Source organism: Hypanus sabinus, chromosome 16, assembly GCF_030144855.1.
Source record: "Hypanus sabinus isolate sHypSab1 chromosome 16, sHypSab1.hap1, whole genome shotgun sequence".
Lineage (NCBI taxonomy): Eukaryota > Metazoa > Chordata > Chondrichthyes > Myliobatiformes > Dasyatidae > Hypanus > Hypanus sabinus.
In genome coordinates, this window is record NC_082721.1 from 70494579 (window position 1) to 70509374 (window position 14796).

The following is a 14796-nucleotide window of genomic DNA, read 5'->3' on the forward strand; positions in this document are numbered from 1 at the left end:
CTGATAGCCTCAAATTCCCCCTTACTCCAATTAAACGCTTTCCTAATTTATCTGTTCTTATCCCTCTCCAATGCTGTGGTTAAAAAGATAGAATGATGACCACTATCTCCAAAATGCTCTCCCACTGGGAGATCTGACAGCTGACCAGGTCCATTTCCCAATACCGGATAAAGTACGGTCTCTCTTCTTGTAGGCGTGTCTACATATTGTGTCAAGAAACCTTCCTGAATGCACCAAACAAACTCCACCCTGTTTAAACACCTGGCTCTAGGGAGATGCCAATTAATATTTAGGAAATTAAATTCTCCCACCACGACAACCCTATTATTATTACACCTTTCCAGAATCTGTCTCCCTATCTGCTCCTCGATGTTCCTGTTACTATTGGGTGGTCTATAATTAACACCCAGTTGGAGTTATTGACCCGTTCCTGTTTCTAACTTCCACCCACAAACATTCCGTCGACAATCCCTCCATGACTTCCTCCTTTTCTGCAGCTGTGAACCTCTCTCTGATCAACAGTGCCACGCCCTCACCTCTTTTGCTTCCCTCCCAGTCCTTTCTGAAACATCTAAAGCCTGACTCCTGCCCCTGAGCCATCCAAGCCTCAGTAATGGCCACAATGTCATAGCTCCAAGTACTGATCCAGGCTCTAAGCTCATCCACTTTGTTCCCAGCACTCCTTGGATTAAAATGCGCACATCTCAACCCATCGGTCTGAGCGCGAACATTCTACAGTATATCACTTGCCTATGCTCTCTCTCACTGGCTCCAAGATTTGTTTATTTGTGAGCCAACCACCTCTTCCGCCGCATCTTCAGTTCGGTTCCCCAGTTCATACTTCTCCAATAGCCTTAGCAAACCTCCCTGCCAGGGTATTGGTCACCCTGGATTCAAGTGCAACCCGTCCTATTAGTACGCCACACCGGCCCCAAAAGAGGCCTCAATGTTCCATAAATCTGAATCTTTGCTCTCAGCTCCAATCCCTCAGCCACGCATTTATCCTCCACATCACTCTACCTTGTAGTCCTGCTTTTCAACTTCCTTCCTAATTCCCAATAAGTATGTTGTGGCAGTCTTAACTTTGGAAGACATTAGCAGTAGGCAGAAAAGAATTTCACTGCTATTACAAATGATAAATTGCCTGGGAAGCTGAAAGATCTGAAGGTAGATAAGTCACCTTGACCAGATGGACTCTATACCGAGATGCGAAAATAGTGGGGATGGAGAGTCAGAGGGTGCTGTTTTCCTGTACTTTCATATACGGAGCTGACTTATATTTTCAGGAGGCGTTTGGCAAGGTGACGGTCGTGAGTCTGCTTAACAAGTTGAGAGCTCATTGAATGTTTATATAGACACTAACGTGTAGAAGACTGGCTGACTGGAAGGAGACACGGAGTTGGAATAAAGGGGCCATTTTCTAATTGGCTATCCATGACTAGTGGCATTCCAAGGAAATGGGTGTTGTAACAGCTTTCTTTCACTTTATAAGGTCAATGTTTACATGATGGAATTGTTAGCTTTGTGCGCAATCCAATCTAATCAACGTTTCCCATCTCGTTTTTGAATGGACCTTCCCAAGCATAAATATTGCCATTCATTCTGCTATCACAATTTATTTGACCTAGCTTGTTTCAAATACTGTAAAGTTTAAGCGTCCGAATCAGTGTTTGTTTTTTCTTTAATAACTGTCAAATGCCCAACCTGGATTTTATTTTTTATCTAGTCATTTCTGCTCGACTATATGCAATACAATTTTTCAGTCCAGGACCTTCACAGCCTCCAGAAATTAATTATTCTCAAGTAGTTCCCAGAAAAAAAATGCATCTTAAATAATGGCTTTTACTTGAATACTCGATGGCACAGATGAAATGACGGGAAATAGTCGGTTGAACCAAAACAAAAAGCTAATCGGCAACTTCAATGTGCCCTCTGCTCCCGGTATATCAGTTATTTCCAACTTTTGGGACTTGAGTCATTATCCAATTTGTGCTGCGGACTAACAATTGCAAAAGTGCATGGGACAGCCAAAGGAAATTAAATTTCAGCTTTGTCAATAGATAGGTAACGTAGTGAAGGCCAGTTTCATGCATGCAATTGAAACAAAAACTGCAAAATATTTGCTGCATTTTTCTAAGTAAATGCAACGGTATAATTCTGCGGAATACTTCGGACTGAATGAACGGAGGTTAATGCACTAGACGTCCTACACTCGCAAATTTGTTGCCTTCTGACACAAGTGCAAAGGGGACACACGGGTAGACAACGGCTGTCGCTGTTGGAATCTGATAAGTATGAAACGTTATACTGTGAACCACGGAGGACGGATTGGGGCAGATCGAGTGGAAGCAAAGGGAGCCGGTAGGGGAAGTGTGCAGGATATGTATGATCAGAACCACGAAGCGCCGGTAGGGTATGGATATGGGGAAAATGAGCACATTTAAAAGTTGGTGGAGTGAGCTGAATACTGAAAATATTTAAAAACAAATTGAGGAGTAACTACTTGACATTGTGCGCGATAGCTATTTGGGTTCAGATGCCAGAGGAAGCAGCAGAACCGGAATCAATTGTACTGTTTAAAAGATATTTGCACAGTTACAGGGACAAAAACCAGCAAATGTCACGAGCTGATATGGAAGTCTCAGTCGGTATGTACAGGATTGGCTGAAAGCCTGGCGGCATGTTCTGTAACAGTGACTATAGGACGCAACTGCCGACGGAGAGTTGATTGTTATGAAGATATATTTCCAGAGTACTTAGACTGCTGTTAGAGGAGTGTGAAAAACGTAAAATCAAATTAGGTTTTTCAAAATGGATCGGAACTACCTGATGTTAAAAATTGACCAATGAGTAAGGGATTATACAAATCTGGTGCCAGAGTGTGATAATTTAACAATGCAGGTCTGGTGCAACTGGATGTTCAGAGGCCAGGTCAGGACGCAATATGCAGTAGATGAAGATTAAATGGACTTGAACTGCTGAAGATTTGTATTTTGTATTTCCGGAGACATGGAATTACAAAAAAAGTAGCCAGGATGGCTCAGAGGAAGAGGATTTCATCTTTGGCGGTTCAGAATTGAGTGTAGACCCCGCACTCTTCTTAGGTCAGAGAAATACAAATAAATCGCTTTGATATATCTACAATATCTATTGGACCAACTATGGATCATCCGGGACATGAAAATCTTCTTCGTGCCACAGATTAACAATATCATTAGTAGGACCGTATATTTAATTATTGCCAGAAAGCATCTTTATTTCAACTTCTTGTAATTTACTTAAACATTCCATTTTTTTGCTCTTCCCCCAGTTGACCCCACGTGTTCTGAACGTGCGTCTAAAACCTAGCACGGGTTGCTTAGCGAAAGCGCAAAAAGAAATGCTGCTCAGATGAGATCAAAGGGAACAGGTACAATGGGGTAACTTTAGAGGAAACGTTAGATACAGAAACAAATGTGTTAAAAGCAGTACAAGTAGGACCCCTGCTCTATTCTGACTTAAAATGAACTTTGGCAAAGGGAACCCAGAAGATTTTGACACCTCTATCAAAAACAATGCAGGCGATAACCAATCACAGTGTCAGGACAATAAATTGATACAATGATTGTTTGGAAGGGGCGACTCCACACGAATTCCTTACCGGCTTGATCTACTTCTTATGGTTCACATTTCGTGGTACGTCCGCATTTCCGGTCCTGATAGAACAGTCAGAAGACACAGGGGAGCCCGAAAAGTGGGGAACCGCCAGGGTGGAGAGAGGGTCTCTGATCGCGGCTGCATTTTTAAGACAAGGTAGCAAGCAAGGTAGCAAGATGGATTGCATAGCTGATGATTGTATGGATCCCTGAAATTAGACATATGATCTGCAGCCTGTGAGTATATCTCTCCGGATGTTCACTCCCAGGCCAGGCTGATTCGGGGATGATCGACACGTAAGGGGTCTTTCAAATTTGTTCGAAGGGGCCGCAACAACTTAACCTCATTTACCAAATGGGAAATAATAGAGACTATCTTGTGCACGAGCATCACAAAGTAGAGAGCCGAGCGGATACGAACTGGGATCGGTGTCTGAAGCTGAAATGTATTATAGTTTAACAATTTTGTTGATTCGACTAAACGGGGATTTCAATAAGATTTTCAACTGTTGTCTAAACTTGCTCTGTGTCAAGGCATAAGTCATTGTGTTCGTGCAACAACTCAAGAGCTGGAGCATATATCCCACTTCTTGTATAGGAATATCATACATAGGAGTACTTCTTTTATACCCCAACCACCACAGTCGACTCGAAATTAACCTGAATGCAAACAGTCCCCATAACAACATGAAATTCCACGAGATGATGCACAGTAAAACGATCGACTTCCTTCGGCTCTCCATCTCCGGGTCTTTCGAACTTTCCGCAGTGACTTGACTACGGAGTCGCGCTCGGGCTCTGCTGACGATAAAAATGTTTCTGATGGTTAAAGCATTCAGCAGCAGAATGAGCACAAATGGGACACAGGGGGTGAGCATCACGTTAAAGATCTCGACTGTCCCCCACGCATGTGAATTGCTAACTTGCGTTTTCATTGCACAAAATGAGGGATTGTTGCCTAAAAGATAATATTTCATATGTAGAAAGTACCAAGTCGTGTCCTTTAAACAGAAGAACGTGGTCACCGTGCCGAGAACCACAGTCGCCGTCTTCTCGGTGCAGTATTTAGCTCTCACATTTTGGGAACAGCAGATGGCCACAAATCGATCAAATGTCAAACTGACTGTGAACCAGACAGACAAGTCTGTGGCTGCATAAACCAGGACAGAATGGATGTTACATACAGGGAAATTCAACAAGAAACGAAATTGAACCCAATAGACAATCGGAATGTGCCTTAAAATGAGGTCGGTGATAAGGACCAGCAGATCCGCCGCTGCCATGGCCAACATGTATCGAGTGATACACTTGGAGAGGCCACATCTTCTCTGAGACAGAATCACCATCGCCAGTATGTTAGCTGCAAGAACGAAAAGAAGCAGAAGTAATTCGATACAGTTAGAATGCACAGTGATATCTCTAGGTAAGTGCTTTCAAAGGCTACATTATTTGGATCACACCTGAAATGCTCAATGTAACTATACAGTAATCAGCATATATCACTGGCTGCATGACAATACATGGAAGCGCAGACGCTCCAGTAGTGAAGCTCTGTACGTTTCCTGGATGTTTGTCTAATGAATTATTTGCTCCTGTGCACGCGAATATTGTAACCGTTTAAATGGGATTCATGTTCTCATCTGATGGAGAGTAAAACAATGCTTCAGCTCCGGATCTTGACAGAGTTAACTTCGTGTACTGAATGCATAGCAAATGGGGAAAAAAGGAGTGCAGATGAAATTCGCACCTACACTAAGTATCGCAATTATATTTTCGGTCCTGAACAGACAATCGAAAAAGGTAATTATACTGTATTCAATAGGAATGCATGGAATAGTTTTAGGATGGAACGTATTAGAGTATTCGCGAATGGAAAATTGGCAGACCCCGGTTTATGATTATCCTATCCAAACCCGCCCACCCCCACCTTAAATACCGTGACCAACCTAGATATTAGGAACAAGCATGATGAAAGACCCGAGCCACATAGCTTTGCAAAGTGGAAGGCAACAATCATGAGGAAATCTGCGTTTCGCAGTGAAATTACAGAAACGCCGGTCATGCAGGGGTATGATTTCAACCTTTTTGCTGTCTTACTGACACCGTCCATATTCAACTGGATTCAGTTCCTGTTGAGTCAGATAATTTTTTGTTAGAGTTTCAGGAAAAATGAAACTCCCCGACTTTACTAATCATAAAATGGAAAGAGCATAATCAGAGAACTCAGAGAAACGACTTTTGCTTCGGTGGGTGGTATTGAAATTTCTCATTTCGTTTGCAACACCAGACAATGGGTTAATTCATATATTGTAGCGATGTGCTGCACACAACGCTGAAATAACGACACGCAGTCGATAAGTCGTTTCGAGACTAGTTTATTCAATCTTCGCGGCGCTGGCATTTAATCCCTGGCGCCCGCCCTCTCCGGGCGGAAATGACTTCAAGGGTGCATTACCAAAGTCTCTCCCCGCGCGCTGGCTCTGTGAGCCGTTTCGCCTGCGCAGAAAGTGGGTGGACACATAAACACCCCCCCCCCCGAGAACCGGCGATGCACCCCCCCCCCCAATGTCCACAGTCTGGATCAGCCTCTGTTTGGGAGGTCTGCCTTGAGCCGTGGTGTCTGAACCTCGACCGGTTGCACCAAGTCCACATGGGCTTGTTTGAGTCGGTCCACCGTGAAAGCCTCCTCTTTCCCCACAATGTCCAGAACGTACGTGGACCCGTTGTTGCTGATCACCTTGAACGGCCCCTGTGCCCGGTGTCCGCCCCATCGTACAACACAAACACAAACAGTTCTGCAGGACTTTGGGTACATGGGTCGGGGTCCGTCCGTGCTGTGAAGTTGGTACGGGAGCCAGGTTGCCAAGCATTTCGCGTAGCCTGTCCAGGACAGCTGCGGGTTCTTCCTCTTGCCCCCTTGGGCCTGGTATGAACTCTCCCGAGACGGCCGGGGGCGCGTCATACACCAACTCGGCCGACAAGGCGTGCAGATCCTCTTTGGGCGCTGTACGAATTCCAAGCAGGACCCAGGGAAGCTCGTCCACCCAGTTAGGTCCTCTCAGGCGGGCCATGAGAGCCGATTTCAAGTGACGGTGGAAGCGTCCCACCAGTCCGTTCGACTGTGGGTGGTAGGCAGTAGTGTGGTGTAGCTGCGTTCCCAACAGGCTGGCCACAGCCGACCACAGGCTGGAGGTGAACTGGGCGCCTCTGTCGGAGGTAATGTTGGCCGGTACCCTGAAGCGTGCTACCCAGGTTGCGATCAGTGATTGGGCGCAGGAATCGGTAGATGTGTAGGTGAGCGGGACCGCCTCTGGCGCCTCGTTAACCGGTCTACCATAGTTAGGAGGTACCGCGCTCCTCGGGACACTGGTAGGGGGCCCACGATATCCACATGAAAGTGGTCGAACTGCTGCGGCGGGGCCTTTGTTTGCCGCTGCACCTTGGCAGTAAGGGACTGCGCGCATGTTCTGGCCCATTCACTGACCTGCTTGCGAAGTCCATGCCATGCGAACTTGCTGAAGACCAGCCGGACAGTTGTCCTGATAGATGGGTGCGCCAAACCGTGTATGCAGTCGAAAACCCGCCGCCTCCAGGCTGCCGGGACGATGGGGTGAAGTTGGCCGGTTGCCACGTCGCACAAGAGGGTCCTCTCACCTGGGCCTACGCGCAGCTGCAAACCCGAGACTGCGGTCCTGTTGCTGGGCATCTCGTCGTCTGCCTGCTGCGCCTCCACCCGTGCTGCATAGTCCACCCCCAGGGACAGGGCCTGGATAGCTGGTCTGGAGAGTGCGTCCGTCACGACATTGTCCTTTCCCGAGACATGCTGGATGTCTGTGGTGTACTCGGAGATGTAGGACAGATATCGCTGCTGGCGAGCCGACCAGGGATCGGACACCTTCGTGAACGCGAAGGGCAATGGTTGTGGTCTGTGAACGCGGTGAACGGCCTGCCTTCCAAGAAGTACCTGAAATGCCGGATTGCCAGATACAGTGCCAACAGCTCCCGGTCGAAAGCACCGTACTTGAATTCGGGTGGGCGTAGGTACTTGCTGAAGAACGCCAGAGGATGCTAGCGCCCCTCGATGAGCTGCTCCAGCACCCCACCGACTGCTGTGTCGGATGCGTCCACCGTGAGGGCGGTCGGAACGTCCGTTCTGGGGTGCAACAGCATCGCGGCATCTGTCAAGGCTTCCTTGGCTTTAACGAAAGCGGCCGTGGCTTCCTCATCCCAAGTAATGTCCTTGCCTTTACCCGACATCAGGGTGTGCAATGGGTGGATGATACGGGCTGCTGAGGGGAGGAAACGGTGGTAGAAGTTCAGCATAACAACGAAGTTCTGCAGGCCTTTGACCGTGTTGGGCCGGGCAAAGTGGCGGATCGCGTCTACCTTGGCGGGCAGAGGTGTTGCCCCGTCTTTGGTAATCCTGTAGGCCAGGAAGTCGATGGTATCGAGATCGAACTGGCATTTGGCCGGGTTGATCGTGAGACCGAAATCACTCGGGCGAGAGTAGAGCTGGCGGAGCTGGGACAGATGCTCCTGACGACTACTGCTGGCTATAAGTCGTCCAAATAGATGAACGCAAAGTCCAGGTCGCGTTCCACCGCATCCATTAGCGGCTGGAACGTCTGTGCAGCATTCTTCAGGCCGAACGGCATTCGGAGGAACTCGAACAGGCCGAACGGGGTGATAAGTGTTGTTTTGGGGATGTCTTCAGGGTGCACCGGGATTTGATGGTATCCCCGGACGAGGTCTACTTTGGAAAAGAATCTTGCCTCGTGCAGGTTTGCTGCAAAGTCCTGTATGTGCGGCACCGGGTAGCAGTCTGCAGTAGTCGCCGCATGGTCTCCAACCCCCGGCTGCTTTGGGCACCATGTGCAGGGGGGAGGCCCATGGGCTGTCGGAACTCCGTACGATCCCCAATTCCTCCATCCTCTTGAACTCCTCCATCGCCAGGCGGAGCTTTTCCGGGGGGAGCCTTCGTGCGCGGGCGTGGAGGGGTGGTCCCTGGGTAGGGATGTGGCGTTGTACTCCGTGTCTGGGCATGGCTGCCGTGACCTGCGGTGCCAGAATCGATGGAAAGTCCGCCAGGATTCTGGTGAATTCGTTGTCCGACAGCGTGATGGAGTCCAGGTGTGGGGCCGGCAACTTGGCTTCACCCAGGGAGAACTTCTGGAAAAGCTCAGCATGTTCCAGTCTTTTCCCTTGCAAGTCGACCAGCAGGCTGTGAGCTCGCAAGAAGTCCGCCCCCAGGAGTGATTGGGCCACTGAGGCCAGTGTGAAGTCGCACGTGAACCGGCTGGCGCCGAACTGCAGTTGCACTGTGCGGTTGCCGTAGGTCCGTATCGTGCTGCCGTTTGGGGCCCTCAGGGTGGGTCCTGGCTTCCTGTTGCGGGTGTCGTACCCCGCCGGGGGCAAGACGCTCCGGTGTCGACCAAGAAGCGGCGTCCCGACTGTTTGTCCCAGACGTACAAGAGGCTGTCCTGGTGGCCAGCCGCCATAGTCATTAGCGGCAGCTGGCCCTGGTCCTTGCAGGGCAGGCGACAACGGCGGGCATCTGTGCCCCACCGCTGGTGGTAGAAACACCACTGTTCACTGTCCTCCTCACTCCTGCCTCTGTGTTGTGTGCGCCCCCATGACGGGCCCGGTCTGGTCTGCCGTTGGGCGCGTGGCCTGGTAATCTGACTGACGGACGCCACACTCTCCCTCTTGGCTTTCCACAGCACGTCTGACCGGGCCGTCACCTTCCAGGGGTCGCTGAAATCTGCGTCGGCCAGCAGCAGATGTATGTCCTCGGGCCGTTGCTCTAGGAACGGTTGCTTGAATATGAGGCAGGGCTTGTGTGCGGCGGCCAGGTCCAGCATCTCGTTCATCAATGCTAACGGCAGTCTGCCTCCCAAACCGTCCAGGTGAAGCAGGCGGGCACCCCGCTCACGCCGTGAGATGCCAAAGGTCTCAATGAACAGCGCCCTGAATGCTTCATATTTGCCTTCTTCCGGGGGCGACTGTATGAAATCCGCAACCTGAGCGGCCGTCTCCTGGTCAAGGGCGCTCACCACGTGGTAGTAACGCGTGGAATCAGAAGATATCTGCCAAATCTGGAACTGGGCTTCTGCTTGGCTAAACCACACGCGGAGTCGCAGCGTCCAGAAAGTCGGCAGTTTCAGCGAAACTGCGTGAACAGATAAAGAGTCGGTCATCTTTGGTCCAAATCCCGTTTGGACCGTTGGGGTCACCAATGTAGCGATGTGCTGCACACAGCGCTGAAATAACGACACGCAGTCGATAAATCCTTTCGAGACTAGTTTATTCAAACTTCGCGGCGCTGGCATTTAATCCCTCGCGCCCGCCCTCTCCGGGCGGAAATGACGTCAGAAGTGCATTACCAAAGTCTTCCCCCGCGCGCTGGCTATTTGTGAGCCGGTTCGCCTGCGCAGAAAGTGGGTCGCCACAATGTCTGCAAAACTACAGCAGACAGGCAAGGCATACATGTTAAATACAGAAAAGAAAAAATACTGAACTGAATGCGTGTGTAAGAATAAAGTATTTACCGATGAATCAATGGCTCTCAGATGTATCTAACCGGTAGAATCGTGGAATCATAGTGAAACAGATGTGCCGATGAAAAATAAACCCGTTGCCCTTCGGTTGTTACTGCCAAGGTACTCTTATTCAGAATAGTGATTGGAACCGCCAGGGGACATTACTGAAGCTTTGAATAGATTTAGCATTATACGAATGGCAAATTGAACTACAACAGAATCAAAGGGGAAGGAAGCCGAAATGCTGGAAACGCCAGGTGATATCGATGAGATTTACGTGGAATTAGTCCAGATGAATGTAAGGGATATCTTAATTACCGTACCTTCGGGGTTAAATACCGTACTTAGAATAAAAGATAAATTAGAACCAACGCCGGTGTTCAGTGTAAATAATCTACAAATAAATTATCGCTTCCAAAAGCACCGTTGGGATAGCTGCAAAAATGAGAGTTTTAGCAAAAAAAATCGCGAATTAAAATTCACATGGAGAGCAGTGTGATAGGTTGTGACAGAGAAGATAAGATCAGAAACAACAGTCAGTTATAAGTACATTAACATGCTAATCTTTTATTATGACCATAACATTTTACGCTGTATTTAGTATAACAATGTAATGACAAACATTCAAAATCGCAGCATCGGTGACATCCTTGAGGTTAATCAAAAGCAGATTTGAAATTAGTCGCAGGATCAACAATCTAATATTACTACTTACCGGGGACACCAAAGACGGCGAGAACAGGGTAGAATATCTTTTGTATATTCTGAAATGCTTGCTTAACTCGAATTATTCTATAAAATGATTCACCAATGTTTCCCAGCACTTTTGCTTTATTTCCATGGTAGACGGACGGTATCCGTATTGGAGACATCTCGCTAACTTTGTGAGGGCATTCAGTACCGATACCTCCTTAAATCAGGCAGGAAAGGGTCCCAGATGACACCTTCAGGTTTCACTGAAGCTTGGCGTTAATTGCAGTCGTTAATTGAACATCACAACAATTTTCTACACGGCTACCCATCTGAATTCAACAACAGATATGCAATTAAGATGGATGAAATATCTATCGCACAATGGGGCACCGGGGCAATATCTGGAGATAGAACTTTGATTCTCCAGTTGAACAAAGAGGAACTTAAAAACTAATTGGAAGCCCGGAAATGCATTTATGCATATCTTTATTCTTCACATATTTTCCGTTCCAATATTCCTGAAATATACAGTATATTAAATGTGGTTTTCATTAAAATATAATCATAGAGTCATACAAAACTACAGCAGAGAAATGTGCCTTCCAGCCCATCTAGTTGGTGATGAACCGTTTCAATTGCCTACTCCCATCGACCTGCAGCCGGACCATAGCCCTTTATACCCCACCCATTCATGCAAACATCCAAACTTCTATTAAACATTTGAATTGAAATCCAATCTACCATTTCGGCTGGCTCGTTTCACGCTCTCACCATCCTCTGAGTGAAGACATTACCCCTCATCGTGTTCCTTAAACACTCCACCTTTCACCCCGACCCTATGACTCTAGTTGTAGTCTCACGGAGTCTCAGAGGAAAAAGCCTACTTACACCTACCCTATTTATCTCTCTCACGATGTTGTACATCTATATGAAATTTCTTCTCAATGTTCTACGTGCTATGAATAAGCTATAACCTATTCGATCATTCCTTATACATCAGGATATTCAATCCTGGTAACAACCTTGTAATGTTTTTTCTGGACTCTCTTAATTTTATTTACATCTTTCCATAGTTAGGAGACCAAAACTGCGCAGAGTGCTCAAAATTAGGCCTCAATAATGTCGTATACAACAACGTAAAATCCCAACTCCTCTACTCGGAAGGTTCATCTATCAAGATCAATCTGCCAAAAGATTTCTTTTCCGACCCGATATACCTGCAACGCCACTTTCAATTCATTTTGGACCTGTATTCCCAGTTTCCTTTATTCTATGATATCCCCAGTACATTATGGCTCGCTGTGTAAGACGTACCCTAAATGGCCCTCCCAAAGTGTAAAAGTTCACACTGTCTGTAGTAAATTCCATCTGCTATTTTTTGGTCCATTTTTCCGGCTGGTAGAGGTCCCACTGCCAGCTTTAATAATCCTCTTAGCTGTCCACTACACCCCAAATAAGAGTCAATCGAAATTTCCTGAACCAGTAAATATCATATTATCATCCAGATCGCTAATATACCTGACACCTGACAAACGGTAACGGATACAGCACCACTTCATGGCGATCTCCACTAGTTATTGTCCTCCAGTCAGAGAGGCAACGATGTATTATCATTTTCTCGGTTCTCCTGCAAAAAATGCAAATTACTATCACATCCTGATTACCAAGCGATTAAACCTTCACGTCCAACCTCCCATGTAGGACCTCGTCAACTTTTCTGCTAACTTGCTCGAAAAATTCTGTAACTTTGGTTAGTTACAGCCTACCAAGCACAAAGCCACGCTGGCTATTTTTAATTTCAATGTTCATTCAAATACTTTATATTTTGTCCAATATATTCCAATAACTTTCCAACTACAGATGTTAGGCTCAAAAGCCCATTGTTTCCTGGATTATTGTTATTTCCTGATTTGTTTCAACTTCTCACAATGGAGACACGTTGATGGAATGATAAGAGAACAATATAGCATTTGCCCACACATGCAGCAACTTAAATCACAATCAATATTGCATAGACTACAAACTGGCTAAAGCACGCAGAGTGCAATTGCAAAATAACATTGTCACATTCGGTAAGGCACTACATTATTTTGTTAAGTCATATTTTGCCATGACTTGCAGTATGCATTCATTGCAATTTGCTGCACCCACGTTTATTCAGTTTTCGACGACTGGAGTAATCTGGAGGATCCATTAGATCTGTGGCTTCCGCTGTTTAATTGTGGGTGCAGTATATGAAGTTGGGAGGTTTAATTGTCATTAGTTCTATGAAATGATCTAGCGCTATATTTAACTAATATTAGTTTTTTGTCATTCCAGTTGTCTTGTTTAAGCCGTTTCCCAGTTTGTCCTGCGAAGCTGTCAATGACCTCTTCCACAAATCTAATCCAAAGTATTATCAGGAATTGGCTTTGTGAGTGCTACGTTGTATCTCACCAGTGTTAGAGACTTTTTTGATGAAGAAAAGGCTGTCGATGTTATTCACATGGACTTTAGGCAAGCTCTTGACGAAGTACGGAGATGAAGACAGGTCCAGAAGGACCTACTAACACGCACAAAATGCTGGTGGAACACAGCAGGCCAGGCAGCATCTATAACAAGAAGCACTGCCGACATTTCGGGCTGAAACGGACCTACTGCTGGATTTCGGGAAAAAGTAGAAAACTGGAGTCAACTTTAGGTTAGCGAGTCAAGGCAGAGAGTGGCAAGTAGTTGCCGTCTCGACTGGAGGCTTGTGAATGGAACTATACTGCACAAAACAGTTCATGATCCGTTGTTGTGTTACTGCATATTTAGTGATTTTGATGAAAACTGTGAAATAGTGGATTAGGAGATTTACAGATGTCTACATAGTTGGGAGCGTAATCGACAATGAAGAAGGCTATCAAAGATTGCTATGTGATCTGGACCAGATGGAAAAATAGCAAATAGAATGTAATGGACGTGACATGTTGCAATTTAGAAGGGTAAAACTAGGGTAGCATTTACATACTGAATGTTAGGAAATTGGGGAGTGCGTTAGAAGAGTGACATGGGGGTAGATATCCACAATACCTTGAAAGTGACGTTACAGTTAGATGGGTAGTAAAGGGAGCTTTCGCCATATTGATTTTCATAAATCTGAGTATTGAATATTTGGGAAGTATCTGCTTTTCTGGTCACTTGTTCTGAGAAAGGTAGAAATCGAATACAAAGAATCACACACAAAATTTGTAAGGATATTCCAGGCGGAGCTAATTTGAAGGAAAAAGTTGAATACATTAGCACTTCATTTTCTGGAGCGTACTAGAATGAAAGGAGATTTGATATAAGTATATAGATTTTATTGAGGGGTAACGATGTATGAGTACATATTTGGGAGATGTGGAGGGAACTATGGTCCAGTAGAGAGTCAGAGGGAATTGGCAGAATAACAATTGGCACGAGCTAAATGGCCAAAGAGAATATTTCTGCGTTGCAGTGGCCTGGAGATATGACTCCAGAAAGGTCTTCAATTTTTTGTGCTTTCCATCATACATTAGTCCAAGGGGTATTGCACGAAGTTTTGCGTGCACGTACTGGAACCACCGGTGTTCAAGAAATTAATTGAGAAAACAAACAGATAAGAAATTATTCTCAAAATAATGAGGGAATTTTGGGAATACTATGCTGCCACGATGGAGAAACAGTTTCAGATACCATCAGCCCCAGCACTCATTCATAATTGAATGGTAAAAATCTACCTTTCTGCTTCACAAAGCAATATAATTTTAATTTCCGAGGGCACGTTCAGATATTGTGAACGTGTAGAATCCAATCAACAGATCCGTCGAAGCCATCTCATTACATCAATGTAAAGACGTCTTTCAGACCATTGTAACACCTGCACTTAACGATTCTGGTGGACATGTTCAGAATGTTATAGTGTTTTAAGCTGGAGCCGTCTTCTA